This window comes from Trachemys scripta, chromosome 6 (genome assembly GCF_013100865.1).
Source record: "Trachemys scripta elegans isolate TJP31775 chromosome 6, CAS_Tse_1.0, whole genome shotgun sequence".
NCBI lineage: Eukaryota > Metazoa > Chordata > Testudines > Emydidae > Trachemys > Trachemys scripta.
In genome coordinates this window covers 14,402,115-14,414,807 of record NC_048303.1, presented here as the reverse complement: position 1 = coordinate 14,414,807, position 12,693 = coordinate 14,402,115, and positions in this window count along the sequence as shown.

Sequence of the window (12,693 nt, the reverse complement as noted above, 5' to 3'; positions counted from 1 at the left end):
TCCCATAGCTTTTGTTTACCGATGTAATAAAATGGTTATTAAAACTGAACACTTTTTTTAATCTACTTAGTTCAGCTTGGGCAATAGACAGTCAAATCCATTTTACTTTCAGATGTTGGTGTTAAATAATAAAATTGCAAACACTAAGGGAGTGTCAGTTTAAAAAAAAAAAAAAAAAAAAAAAAAGTAGATTTTAAATGTGTCCTAAGTTTTGTAGATGTTTGTTTTAAGGTCATGCAAATTTTAAGCCAAATTTGAGTTGGTCATGTCATTTGGATGCCACAAATGTGCCCAGCTGCAACATGTGTGTTGTTTACTCAAGTTACATGTGAGCGTGTTACTTCCATTCCTCTGCGTGGGGGCGGTAGAGGGGGTGAAAAAGGATAGTTTTGTCTTAAGTTTTGATAAACGCATTCAATTTTGAACTCTCACTGGTAGCTGCAGTATTAACCTTTCAAAAATCTGCTGGTCTGGAAATCATTTGAGGCACAAAAAATGAATCCTGTACCACGGAACTCAGAACCAGAAGTTCCAGAGTTCAAACCTCTGGTCTCGTTTTCCTCATCTGCATAATGGATCTAATACTTGCCTCACAGGGGTGTTGAGGATTAATTTAGTGTTTTTAAAGTGATCTAAAGTGCCATCAGTACATATATTTCAGCGCTGTCAGCAACCATCTTTTATGAATCGCCAATGAAAGACCTGAATGAGTTTCTGTACTTACATAAAAGTGATTTATAATCAGAACTTTTAGAATTGACCCTTTTATTTTCCCTTCTGAAAATAGCAAAGGGAAACTTGGGGAGGAGGGGCAAGGGATAGTGTTTGATATGTCTTCATTTAGCTTTCATAAAACCATAATGTAAGCTGCTCCCTAAACATGAAGAATTATATCGGGCTACTCGGTGGTTATGGCCGAGGTAAGCAAAAGTGATAGTAAAGATTATAATTCACTTATACAAAGAGCCAAGACTTGATATGCAAGAACACTTAGTCTGCCTGGTAGTGGGATGATCTTAAGTACGATTTCAGTTAGAACATGGTCTGGCTTAGCAAATACGAGCACTCGATGAACGGAGCATTCCATTGCGGGGTGGGGGGGCAGCAGCGGGGCTGCTCTCAATACATCTAGATTCTTATAGCATGCCCAGCCCCCATCTGAGCATCTTGCTCCTACGTAACTTCGATCAAGATTTTTAAAAAGTCTAAAATTAGGCTTCTGAATAAGTGGGCTGATTTTCCCAAAAGTGCTAAGCACTCAGCAACTCTTAATTAAGTCAAGAGGGGGCTGCTTGTGCACTGAACTTCTGAAAATCAGGCTGCTCAGGCAGGAGTCTATCCTTTAGGAACTTGTGCCTGTGGTATCCTGTTGTGGCTTGTAGATACGCTGCTACGTTCCCCACCGCTCAGCATTACCTACGATTGAAGACAGTCACTCTGAGACCAGTTGCAATGTTCAGCCCAAGGTCTCATGAAGACTTGGCTCACGACGGCCAGGTTTGAATCCGATAGGCTGAGGCATGGTATTCTTGCCAGATGCGGGTGAAAATGAGCATTTGTCATGGCCATCCTGTCATCCAATAGTAAGAAGTCCAATTGATCCCCGAAACAGCAAGCAGCTACTGTCTCCTTCCCTAACATCCCCCTGTGCTGACAAGTTCTTTAATATGATTCCGTTTCCTCCAGGTGTTGACCTTGACTGGCCCCCAAGAAAGCTCTGTGGGTGTAATATAGAGCTAAGTGTCATGTAAATACTGATGGCTCTGCCATTGGTGGTCTCTCACCTGATCCTCTTCATACGGATGCTGACTAATACAGAGGAGATGATAGAGCTTGGTGGCTTATTATGACAGAGTCCAAAGATGAATATGGAAATATGGCCATTGTCTATGGACAGGAGGAGGTGATCCACCAGTGTTATTTACCAGGCCCTGGGTATTGACAGGTAGCATTGGAGATGTTTTGGCTAAGCTTCATTTAGCTTGGAGGAGGTGGCAAGATCGGAGGCTGCAGTTTGCCCATTACTGTGGTATTTAGGGACTGTAGACCTTGGGTGGTAGCTTGAGGTTGCTAGTATTGAGAGATATCGTTAATACTAGCTGGACTCCAAGATGTTTGAGTGGTTAGTACATTTCACCTTTACAAGGTGCTGTCAATCACTGCTTAGTCACGATTCCAAATATTTTTTCTCAACACCCAGGGAACAGATTTGGGGAGGGGCGTAGAAGGCAAAATGCCAGTTCATTACCCTGAGCTAGGCTGCTGGATCTCCTATCTCAGACACAGTGTTTGGGAGCAAATAAACCACTGGCTGATCTTCTTTGGCAAAGAAACAGAGCAACACCAAACAGAGTTTAAGTTTCAGGAGCTAACTCTGAGCTAATATCCTACTAGCTTAATTTTCTGATGCATCTACTTCCACAAGGGCAGTAATTCCTTTTTTAAAATCAGGTAAGTGGCAAAATTATCCACTGTTCAAAGCATTCACCTGTAGTGTCTGTAAGTACCAAGTAGAATTGGCTTAAAACGGGCATATTTTTCACACACAAAATTGCAAAGAATTTCAGAACTTTTCAACCAGCTCCTTATCTCAAGTAGGTTAAGAATTAAAAGCTCTCTGCATGAACAAAGGGGGCTGGGGGCATGGTGTGAAGATGGAAATTAAAGCAGCTTATGGGGCTCTGAAGTGTCAGGGCAGGGTGTAAAAGTGTTACATTTGCCTTTTCATTCCAAAGTGCTACACAAACAGCATAGAGCAAGTGCTGCTGAAATGCATCTGGCAACCAACCAGTCCACAGCACACTGTTGTATTAACCCTGCGTGCAAATTAATCTGTGGTTCCAGAATCTTTAGGTAGGTTCAGCCTGATGCCTTTTATACCCCATTATTTAAAAAAACACAACAAAACAAACCTGCTCACATTTTTCATAGATTCTAGGACTGGAAGGGACCTCGAGAGGTCGAGTCCAGTCCCCTGCCCGCATGGCAGGACCAAATACTGTCTAGACCATCCCTGATAGACATTTATCTAACCTACTCTTAAATATCTCCAGAGATGGAGATTCCACAACCTCCCTAGGTAATTTATTCCAGTGTTTAACCACCCTGACAGTTAGGAACTTTTTCCTAATGTCCAACCTAGACCTCCCTTGCTGCAGTTTAAACCCATTGCTTCTGGCTCTATCCTTAGAGGCTAAGGTGAACAAGTTTTCTCCCTCCTCATGACCCCCTTTTAGATACCTGAAAACTGCTATCATGTCCCCTCTCAGTCTTCTCTTTTCCAAACTAAACAAACCCAATTCTTTCAGCCTTCCTTCATAGGTCATGTTCTCAAGACCTTTAATCATTCTTGTTGCTCTTCTCTGGACCCTTTGACTTCTCGTGTCTTGCTCACAACACACCTGTTAATACATCCCAGGATCATGTTTGCTTTTTTTGCAACAGCATCACACTGTTGACTCATATTTAGCTTGTGGTCCACTATAACCCCTAGATCCCTTTCTGCCGTACTCCTTCCTAGACCGTCTCTTCCCATTCTATATGTGTGAAACTGATTGTTCCTTCCTAAGTGGAGCACTTTGCATTTGTCTGTATTAAACTTCATCCTGTTTAACTCAGACCATTTCTCCAATTTATCCAGATCATTTTGAATTATGACCCTGTCCTCCAAAGCAGTTGCAATCCCTCCCAGTTTGGTATCATCCGCAAAAACAAAAAATGGGTTTGTTCCAAAGATGCACTTAAAATGTTTTCAGTTTTTGTGTACGCTACCAGCTCTTGTTTAATGTACTAACTGCCTGTCCTGGGTTCTATTCCACATCCCCTGTGAAGGGAAGAGTACGGGACACCAAAACTTCCCCGTTTTGAACATGTAGGAGCCCAAAGCAGTATTATGCTGGAATTGAACATGGCTGAATTAGAACCACCTAGCTGTTTCTCCCAGGGAATGGCTTCAGAAGAACTCTAGACGGCATCATCCATCTGACGGTCACTCTAGTCAGGTAGGTGGAGGGAGGATTTTTCGGACTGAGCTTCCATTCAGTAGATGCTCTCTGTTGCTTGCAGAGGCTAAATAAACAGCCTTAAATATGCTACACATAATAGGTCAGACCTTTGACTTCTGCCAACTGTCCTAGCTCAATTGAAGGGCAAAGGAGCTCTGAAGAATTGACACTAGCTGAGGAGCTGGTCAGTTGTGTAGTGTATTTTGTGGATTATTCATGCACAATCGCCTAGCAGAAGGGGGTGTAGTCAGTCTCTGAGTGGAGCTCACTTTACCAGCTCGCCAACGGAAACCCCTTGCTCCAATAGCAGCAGGTGAAAAAAGACTCCATAAAGTGCCTTTGCACTCAGAGAGGAGGGGCTAGGGCAGAAAAGAATAAAATTAGCGGGGCCAAAGATGCATAAGTAATTTGGAGGCAGTGGGTCAATACACATCAGAGGTTTTTACCCAACAACCTGTGTAGAGAATCTTCCTGGTGAGTGTGAGCACCAAGCAGGTTAGAGCTGACACGGGCCGCAGGGTGCATATTGGATACATATGTCAAGACATTCAAGAGTGATTGGTGGTTTGAGAGTGGAAAAAATGAGTGAGTTGAGCCTTGGCTTTGTGCCAGAGAGGAATGAAGCTTTGCCTGTAGTTCAGAGAGAACAGCAGGGAAGCAACTGTAGTTCAGCGTGATCTATGTCTCCTGTGTTGCCCTGGGTTAGATTTGAGACCTATTGGCTCAGTAATCTCAGGGGAAAGGGTCCACGTTTCTGATGACACTCGCCCTCTCGCTACAATGAGGAGACTCCTGAACCTGCCGAGTAGGGGTAAGCATGTGGTTTAATGCAGATTTCATCTTCAAGGTTTTATTGTAGGGTATTTCTAGTTCCTCATTAATGCTTGAATAAACTGGACTAAATTAGTTTACCTTATGGTACCCGGGGGGGTGTTGTTTCTAACGTGAAGATAATAAAGAGACTATGAACTAATTTTCTTTGCTTTCAAGACAAACTAAGCAATAAAACGAGTATGTACAGGCAGTAGGGTGAGGGGAATTATCTTCCCTAATGGGGCGATACAAATAACTGCATAGAACGTTAAACCTCAAGCAGCCAATGTGGACTAAACCGATGCTCGTGTGTGAGACGTCCATCAGAGTAAATTAGAAAGGGAGCTGGTAGTTAGACTCCTTGTGCTGAAGTGGGAATTTTCTGTACTATTTTTGAGAGTCCTATGCACGTCCGTGAGTTATTTGATGAAGGATTGCTGCCCAAGGGTTAAAAAGCTGCGCTCAGGGTAGAGCCAGAGGCATGAGGGGTTTGTGTCATGTAACTGTCTGGGGTAGTCTGAATGGGTTGTTAATTGACCGGCTGAAGTCCACCCGCATCACTGGGGGATCCAGAAAGATCATGGGAACCGCAGTGACTGAACAACTGACCCCTGCAAACAGGAAACTCCAGCGGGTAGAACATGTCAACTCTACAGGTGGAAGATAAGGGACCAAGAGGTGACAGGAGGCTAGAACAAGAGCTGGCTTGTGTAGAGACACGGGACCTCCCCTGGGACTGAGAGACAAAGGAACAGAGACAGAGAGAAGAAACCAAGGTGTTTCCTTCAGCAGCACGCCTCAAGAGAACTGGCTTGGCCAACATGGACTATGTCTTAGCTTTTGCTTCTCTGTGCTAAGCTAAGAACTGCCTGATGCCTTGTTCCAGCTGACTAATAAATCCTCCTCTGTTTTGAAAAGGCTGCCTGGGGTCACTGCAAATACTTACTGAGGTGCATTGGTCCCTGGAGCGTGTAAAAGTGTCTGAACAGGAGACGATCCCAGCAGGACTTGCTGGGCAGCGTTCACAGTGTGAAACGAGTGCTGCAGCCCAGAGACTCAGTCATGAAGGCAGTGTAGCCATGTGGCCTATCCTTAAGGAAAAGTGGAGCCCCCTCGGGGGTTTGGCACACTGAAGGTGTTTCTCCAATGGACTGTTTAAAAACTGGGATGCAGCACAGATCTTATGGATCTGCGACACCCCTATATTAAGGTTGCCCAATGCTTCCATTATGTTTTTCAACCTTTTTTTGTGTGAAGCTTTAACATCTCCATGGTTTGCAGTAGGCTTTTGAAATCTGGAGAAAACCCTCAGAGATAAGAAATCTAATGAAACTTCATTAAAGTTTAGCCAACTGTTAAAAATCGCCATTTTCCCCCCTCTCTCATTTGTGTTGCCCAGCAAAACTTTGGCAGCAGGCCTAAATAACTCAACCTAACATTCAACACAACATTGGGCAGGTTGCTCAATCTCTGTGATGTGGTTCCTCGTATGTAAAAGAGAGAGAGTGCTTCCTGGTCTTACAGGCATGTTGTGAAGATAATACTTGTGAGGTGTTCTGATACTTTGGTGCTGGGTGTGTATAAGTACCTAGATCAGTGAATGAAGCACAGAAAAGCTAAGTGACTTATCCAAGATTATACAGTAAGTCTGTGGCAGGACCTAGGAGTCCTGTGTTTTAATCATTAGACAACACTGCCAATAATTCCTGAAAGTGTAATACGTATTTCCAACAGAATCCTATCATGTGCTGCTAACCTGCTGGTAACTGTTTGTAGACATTGCAACTTCTTATCCCTTGCATATTCATCAACGTCTATCTCAGATTTGGTTTATATCATTTCTTGTATCAAAAATAACTTCAAGCAAAGATCGTGCTAGTCAAACTCCTGTCCGGGACCGAATTGTGTTTTTTTTTTTTTTTTTTTTTTTTTTTTTTAAATAAGCCAGCATGGGGCTTCCCTTAGTAGTTGTTGTACGGGCTTTAACACATTCCAGGGCGTGGTGCAGCCTCAGAAAGGACAATATGCTGGGCAGAAGACTGAAACCTGGGTGTCTGCGGGGGAAGCATTTTGGAGTCAGCAGTTTCACCAGTGACTCACCTATGCTGCATAAGCAATTGCCCAAAGAGGCTTTTTGCTAAGTAGTTGATGCTGTATTGCAGTACCTGGAGGAGTTTCTGTCTCAACTGCTAAAATGGGCTGCAACCACCTAATGGCAACTATAAAGGAAGTGACAGGATGGTCAGTACTGAGTAAGGTGACTCATCTGTGTGTCAGGCAGACAAAGAACAACTTTATGGGAAACATAAAGGATAACTGGGCCGGGGAAGGACATGGGGCAAAAGGCATTTTTAGGGAACAGTTACAATGTTTTATTCATGACCAAATCATATGCAGGCGTGATTGTTGCCTCAATGTATTTTATCTGATGAACACTCCTTATTTAAAAGCAGCATGATTCAATGGTCAGGCACTTGACTTGGATTGAGGAGACGTGGTTTCTATTCCTTGGTGCTGCCACTGACCCGGGGGGGGGGGGGGGCGACCTGCGCCCCCTGCCCCTCAAGTCCCCCCCCTTTCCCCCCTTTGCCCCCTGTAAAACAGGGACAATGCTTCGTCTGCGAAATACATTGAGATCTACCCCATCTGTGAATACTATTGGATTGGGGAGGAGGACAGCTTTCAGTTCAGGATGGCTGGTTGACTGACCACAGTGGAATCTTAACGGTCCAGGTTTTTATGAACATTTCCAAACTGGTGTATCTGCAGAATGTGGTATCCTCCTTGGGGAGAAGGAGTTGTGCATGGCTATGTCAGTCTTTAAGATGCTGCTATGTGTGGGATGGGCTCAACAGTTACTTCATGCAAGGAGGGATGGCTACGGTGGTAACCTCCAGTATATGCTAATGGACAGTAATATTAGTGTAATGACACGGACACTCTGCCGCTTGGTCTGGAAGCTCTGAACCTAGGCACACATCACCTATTTCCTTAAACATGGGAAGATTCTTTGCTCCCTACGGGCAAGAGGACTGCACCTGTAAAGTTGTGCTGTAGGCCTTGTCTACACGGGGGGGAGGCTTGCATCAGTCTGGCTACACTGGTATAAATCCCAGTACAGCTGCACTGCAATGCAAACTGATTTCCACTGGTGCAGCTTACCCCAGTGCAGCACGTGCCGGTGCAAAACTCTCTCTCCAGGTGGGGGTTAACCTACATGAAAAGCAGCAGGCAGACAGTTCACACAGCTTTTTATGTAACAAAGAAACCTTTATTCCACTCTTGCTGTCCCCATAGAATACAGGTGTCTGCTCTGCTCAGTGCCAGAGAATCTTCAGAGCTTTCAAGTCAACATATTTTCGTCTTCTGGCAATCAGTCTACTCAGGCAATCTGTTCCGAGCTAACTCCTTGTCCTCACAACCCGCAAAATGGAGCCATCTTTCACAAACGCGAGCACGCTCACACGGTGCTGCAAGGCCATGGACGTTATGCAAATCTCACAGCCGAGAAACATCAATTCACGTTTCACCCAGCTCCAGTGTAATGTCTGGCTGCAGCTCCCAAGTGGTTAATGAAGACAGCTGTTCTTCACTGTAAGGGACTGTTTCTTTCCAGAATCTTAGCAGAACACTGGACTTATCTAAATTTTGTTCTTAAGATAATTATCTGAAATATGCAGGGCTGGGATCTCCTGCAAAATGGACTCAAACTTAAGGTGAAGGACCACAAATGACACTTCATGTGTGGGTCTCCTGTTTGTTTTAAGCACCTGCAACATTGACCCACATTCATTAAATCTCTCATCTTTTGAATGTTTACAGGGGACCCAGTAAGGCAGTTGTAGTGTTTGCTGCAATTTCATCTGCATCTTTAGCAGTTCTGTGTTCCATTTGGTTTTAGACCTGTATGACCTGCCTATATTTAAAATGAGCCTAGGAACAGTTGATAAATTCTGTTACCCCACGCAGCTGAAGTTTTATTCAGATTCAAGGTGGTTAATTTGTACCCAGGTTGTAGCAGTGGTGTTTTGGGTTCACTGCTCTTCAGCCAATGGGTTTACAAGGTTTCTAGAGGAGACTTGGTCTAGTGATTAGATCATAGGGGTAGAAGGACTGCTGAATTTTGCTTCTGGCTCTGTCTTCCTGTGAGAGCTGGGGCAAGTTATTGAATCCCTCTCTCTCTCAGTTTACTCATCTGTAAAATGGGAATAAGAGTTAAATCTCACCTCTGGGCAATACTTAATTAATGTTTATAGAGTGAGCTGGGTGGACTGTCCAGCATGGGAAGTTTTTATTTTGTTAGGTTTGGTGGAGGGGAGGGGGTGTGGGGTTTTTTTTGTTTGTCTGTTTTTTTAAATGTCCCTGCTTGCGTTCACAAAACTTCTGTGAAACTGGAGCAATATTAAAAGACATTGGGAAAATTTCTGTGAAACTTGACACATGCTATTTTTTACTACTTAGATGTTGGCAAAAGCTCAAACTTGGAAATACAGCACAGGGATACGATGCAGAAGAGCCCAACTTCCATTCCTTGATGCTGTTTTGCACATTTATACAGCACTTCACAAGCTTCAGTTAATTAGGCTTTGCTACCATTGGCCAGACAGGGAACGTCAGGCTCCAGGGAGTCAGGGTCTGTCATCTAGCGGATTAGCTACAGGACAGGGCACCAAGAGAGGTTCTCATCCTGGCTGTGACTGGAGCTAGTCAGAAAAATTTGGACTAAACATTTTTTCATCTGAATTTGCCGATGAGTCAAAATTGAAACATGCCTGGGACTGTCGATTTCAACACACTTCCAATGCAAACACGGGATGCTTCTAATGGACCCCTGCCTGGTTTGCTGCCAGCTTGCCCGCCCAGCTTCTCAGCAGCCTGCATCATGGGTTGATGGAGCTGAGAGCCTGAAGCTCTGGGAGTCCTGGCTTACCTTATCATTGCTCCTTAGCAGCCTGGGCTCCCAGGGTCCCCCAGTCTGGGGTAGCACCTCCCTAGGCAGACTGCCCCAGAGCAGGGACTCACCATACAGCTGGCTGGAGGACAGTATTTCCATTTAACCAAAGATTTCAACATTCTCCATTGGAATGAAACCAAATCTCAAACTCCTCCATGAAATGGAGTTCCATTCTCTATCAAGCTCTGATTGCAACATTGGCTTGCATTATGATCACATGTACATCACTCAGCCTGGGTTCCCTAGCTATCATAAAGGACTACGTATGGGACAGGGAGGCGAGACGGGTTCTAACCTCGTAGTGACGTTGGCTTGCAGTCTGATCATAAACATATCCCTTAATTTTAGCCTGGGTTTCCCTGTCTATAAATGAAAACCGTGATATTTCACTTACTTCATAGGTGTGTTGTAAAGCCAGCCAGGGACAGGTGGGACTTAGACCTCTCCCAGTTAATCTTCTGATCAATAACTTTTGAATAGCACTTTCTCCTGATTCTTCAACTATCACAAGTATGAACGTGGGGGCAAAAATGTCCCGATGTCCTGCGCTGAGGTGGAAATCCAAACCTTTGGGAGAGGGCAAAATCATACAAAACAGGCAACAATCAATGCATGAATTTTTGTGGACACTTCTTGCCGTAGTCAGCCAGCTCTACGCTGCAGTCCTCGAATGGAAAGCGGTGCCACATCACGGCAGAGAAACGGCAGCCGTTGTCCAAGATGAGGTGCTGCGGTGGGAGCCCCTGCTAGCTTGGCGGAGTATGATGGGACAGAGGGATCTTAGATGAAATAAGCACATACATGGATGCATGGGGCCTGCTGCCAAAAAAAAAAAAATGATTTAGAGTTAATTAGAATTTCCAGCAGCCGTAAAGATAATCAGATTAGCCCCCAGATGCCTATAAATTATTGTATTCCTGAAGAAGCAGCAGCTTCATAATCTCTCTCTATAATTGAAGTAATACTTATTCCACTTTGCATTCGCCACTGTGTGCTAGCGTTTAAAGTAAGCAAGTCCCCGTGAAGTCTATATTCTCATGTTGGACCTAGCCACAGGCTTGAGCATTTGAGTTTAATTAGGTCTAAATAATAGCATAGCCTAGCAACCTCTCCATTTCCCAAGTCCAGATTTATAAGCAGACGCGTTCATGCTGAAAGTGCTGCTCTCATTTTCTGACTTGTGAATGGCAATAGCGTTACTATTTATTCCTTGTGTGGGTGTGGATGTTTGTGTAGTGCGGTGGGAACAAATAAAAGCATGGGTATGATTTAGAATGTTGGTCTTCACTGTCCGGTCTCTGGTTCTGGTTTGCTAATTGGAATTAGTTCATGTGAAAGTAGCATTTGCCTGTAGGCCAGATAAAGCCGGGACTGTGTACTATGAGCAGGTAAAATTAGAGACAGCGGGAGAGATGTTTTTCAAAGGGTCTAAAAATGACTTAGGAGCACAAGTCTCATGGAAAATCAGTGGGATGGGTGCTCCGAAGGCCTGACCTACACGCAGTTTTTGTACTAATAGCACCGGTGGGTAGGAGGGGCTGATTTTTTAACCAATATAGTTATGCAAGTACAACTTGTAGCATGGCTGCAATAGTATCAGAATAAAGGTACCTTATACTGGTATGATGATGATGATAATACCTAGTGCTTATGTAGCACTTTTCATCAGTAGATCTCCAAGCAGTTTACAAAAGAGGTTAGTATCATCATCCCCATTTTGCAGAGGGGAAAACTGAGGCACAAGGAGGGGAAATGACTTGCCCAAGGTCACGCAGCAGATCAGTAGCAGAGCTGGGGAAATATATTGGTATAAGCACATTTATACGGATATAACTGCATCTACAGTCAGAGGCAGATTAAGATTCTTTGGGGCCCTGGGCACCAAGAACTTTTGCACCCACCCCCCCACCCCTTGCCATAGGGCCCTGCTTCTTCTCTACCCCCGCATCCCCTGAGCCCCTACCCTCAGTCAGGCCGGAAGCTGGAGCCAGACCATGTTAAGAGCTACCCAGGGTCGGCCTTAGGGGAAATGGTATCCTGGGAAAACTAGTATTTTGGTACCCCAGCCCTCATGGTCACAGTGGCCCCCATTGGCTCTGACCCTCATGTGTGCCCCCCCCATCATCCCTAGCCCCTGTGGGCTCACCACCCTCCCTCACCCCTGGCTCCCAGGGGCTCCCACGCACCCCTCAGGGCCCTGCTGCCTCCCCCTCCCCTGCAGTGCTTAATTTGTATTGAAAGAGGGGCGGGGGCTAAGTCCCAGTGCAAATTAAGCAGTGGCTGGGCAGCCAGAGAAAGATGTGAACAAACTGGAGGGTCCAAAGGAGAGCAACAAAAAGAAGAGCTTTAGGAAACAGGACCCACGAGGAAAAGTTGAAAGACTTTGGCACGTTTAGTCTTGAGACAAGAAGCCGGAGGGGCAGAGGCAGCAGGGAGAAGAGGCCAGGGGAGGCTAAGCCTCCTCAAACAGCCTCCCTGCTGCCTTTGCAGCATGCCGCTGCCGAAAGGGTGGGCCCCCTGGCTGTGGCCCCGCCCACGCTTCGCCCCGAGGCATGTGAGCAGCTGGCTGGCCAACAGGCAGGTTGGGGGGGGGGGCTGGGGGAGGGAGCAAAGAGGTGCGATTGGCAGGGGGGCAGGGGTCCAAGGGGGGGGGTCGAGTGGGGCATTGGTTGGGGCTTTGGGGGGAGGAGGCTGAGCGGGGAGCAGGCCACGGAGTGGGGCCACAGTCCAGGCACAGGTGGCCTCCGCAAATGGAGTAGTCATGTGCTGCTCAAGCTGAGAGGGGAACCGGATAGCAATCTATGTAAGAGGCTGTTACAAAGAGGATGGTGCTCAGTTGTTCTCCATGTCCACTGCGGGCAGGACAAGACATAATTGACTTAGTTTGCAGCAAGGGAGTTTTAGGTTGGATTGTTAGGAAAA